Here is a 3,143-nt window from a genome sequence, read left to right on the forward strand (position 1 = left end):
GGGAGGGCTCTGCACTGTTTGGGCGTGTGAGGGATAAATGTCTTTTGTTGTAGAGCCACACAACTCAGTCTGACCTGGCAGGGTCGGCTGCCAGGAGTCGAGAGGGTGGGGCTAGTGGGTCACAATGGGGAGAGTGGTGCCAATCAGTCTTACCAAAAGGGGAGGGGGATTGCCTCTGCCCCAGAGCCACACAACTCGGTTCCTGTAACTGAGTTCCTGTGGAGTCTGCCTGGACCTCTACAGTTGGGACCTGGCAGCTGACTCCTCGCAGGGCATGAGCTCTGTAGGGCGTGGTAACAGGGAGTGGGGTGGAGACTATCGCATTCCCTAAGGCTCTTGTAGTGTGAAGGGAATTGTTCAACTCAAGAAGGATGACATCTGTAGGTGGTATGGGATAGGAACTCAGCACAGGGGCCCTGAAGGCTCAGGGTCTCTGGGCTGGGGAGCCTGGTATGCGGTTGAGGCCCCACACTCCTTAGGAAAAACCTTTGCAGCTGAGATATCCATCCGGATTCTTGCCAACCTTCTTGCCAGTCTATATGTGGCTCCTTATGTAAATCCTTGGATATAAGACTTCTGTTCAGCTAGTTTTCAGTTGGTTATTCAGGTTGATTGTTCTATTTTTTTGTTGTAATTCCAGTTTGGTGAGTAGGGGAGTGGAGGTAAATATAACTTATACCTACTCTGCCATCTTGGATCTTCTTGGATATTATTAATAGCATTATTATAGCTACTTAACCCCTTTATGTCTTGAATTCCTCATCTATAAATGAGGATAATAATAGTGCTAACTTATAGCCTGTTGTAAGGATTAAATAGCTAATGCATGTAAAGCAATAAGAACAAATTCTGGCACCTAGTAAGTGTTAAATAAGTGTTAAGTACTGTTAATACTAACATGTGTCCATACTCAAAACACAATTTGAAATATCCTGGCTTAATTCAGGCATGTGAAAATATATATTTCAAACTAACAGCACAGCATAGGTTTATTTGCTTGCGAATTTATTGGTTTAGAATGAGCTCATTCCAGAGGTGGTAAGTAGTGATGGAGGATGCATAGCATGGACAGCCTGGACCCTGGAGCTAGGGTGATAGTCCAACCTTGACACTCGTTAGCTAAGTGAACTTGGGCACTTTATTTAATTTCTCTGTGGCTCATTTTTCTCATCTATAAAATGGGGATCATAATATTATCTAGGGTTGCTGTAAAGAATACTGAATTAATATATTGAGAATATTTAGAACAGTGAGCTGTATATAAGGGTTTACTACTCTTGTTACTAGGTCCACTATTATGTTTCAGGGCTTATCTTCAAGTAAATAGAATTCACATTTCGAGATTAAAAAAAAAAAGCAGTATGCCCAATTCCAAAGGCTAACCAATTTTGACCCCTGCAAAGTTGTGTCCTTTTTGTTAGTTTGTTTAAGAACTAGGCAAGTCTCTCTTAGAGTAACTCTGAAGAGTTTCCTTCTTTAAGGGATTTTTTTTCTATAAACATGCCTAGATCGAGTTGGGATATTCAGTGGAATAGTCTATATCATGAGATAGAGTAACATGCCACCTACCAAGGCAGGAAGAATTTGAGGCTCATCCACAGAGATGATAAACACCACAAAACAACAGCGACTTCATTACAGAGAAATCTGTTGCAAGTACACAGCTTCCCAACCCATTTCACATGTGAATTTACTGAAAAATCAATGCCTACGACTTGAGCATTTCAGTGCCTGCAGCCACTCTGGAGATTGAAGTGAGCATTTGGGAGTCCATTGCAGATCCTTCTTGACAAGTTTTTCTCCTTTTTTATTTGTGTGAGAGCCCCATCCTCAAATTTCTTTTTCTCATTCTAACTACCCTGTTTAGTACATTTTACATCATGCCAATGACTCTTCAACTGTTAGCTTCAACCTTTCTTCTGAGTAGCAATCTTACATTTTCAATTGTTGACTGGGCATTTTTCTCATCGATGTCCCACAGCACCTTAAATTTCCAAAATGAGCTCATTATTTTTATCCTCAGTAATTCCCTACGTCATCTAATGGCATCCCCTTACTCCTGGACTGTTCAGATTGACTCAACACACCCATACTCACTCATGGGCTCCAAGAAGCTCTAAAAACGACTCCCACACGGTGAGCTATTGCTCAGGAACTCTCCAAGCTCCAGAAGCTCTGTCTTCACATTGCAGACCTTTCCTTTCATATGTGTTTCTAGAAATACCCACCCTCTAGGACTGAATGAGAAATTTTGAACCTTAAGACCACTGACCACTATGAAAAAAAAATCAATGGGTTTCATGATTCTGAAATCCCCTCTTAAAATTATGTGCAAAATTCCATGAATACAGGTAAATTTATTTTCCTTAATCCTTGGGTTTCACCAAGGCATCAGAGCAGATTATTATCTAATAAATGTCGACAATCCCAGGATGTTGCCTTCCAGATGTCCTCTGTTCCCCAGTTTCCTTTCTTCCCTTTTCATATGTCCCACTCCCACATATAAGCCTGGTTTTCCTGCAGAGCCATGAAAAGATAGGAAGATATACTCTAAGGCCCTTGCTATTAAAAAAAACAAAACAAAAACAACTTGACTGCTTGTCCCCAAAGACTTTGTCCAGAAAGGCAGGCCTGACAGTTCCCACAGCCCAGTCTTGCTTCTCAGAGGCACTTAACTCCCTATCACCCCAGAAGTAAGCTGTGGGAGCCTGACAGCAGCTACCTAAGGTGCCCCAGGTTGCAGGTTGTCTCTGAAGTCTGGCAGGAGCTGCTGGTGAGCTGTTCCCTCAGAGCTCAGAACCTAAGTGCCCTTGTTCCCTCAGCAGCTGTACAGCCCTTGGAGGTGTTCACAGTGTCCCAGAGACATCGGGAACCTTTACGATGTGGCTGCACTTACACTGAATCCTTTTGAGCCGACTTGTCTTTTACTTCTGCTGTCTATGATTCATCACCTGGCCATAGCCTGAAAGTTCCTCATCTATCATGTAACCTCAGATCTTAGCCCCTTGCCTATGGAGAAGTGTTGTCAGAAATATTCTCCATAACCTGAAGAACACCTCATAGACACACATAGCCACACACACACACACACACACACACCTACACACACACACTCATACATACCACTCGAGTGTGGCTTTGCA

Source organism: Myotis lucifugus, unplaced genomic scaffold (assembly GCF_000147115.1).
Source record: "Myotis lucifugus unplaced genomic scaffold, Myoluc2.0 scaffold_1021, whole genome shotgun sequence".
Taxonomy (NCBI): Eukaryota; Metazoa; Chordata; class Mammalia; order Chiroptera; family Vespertilionidae; genus Myotis; species Myotis lucifugus.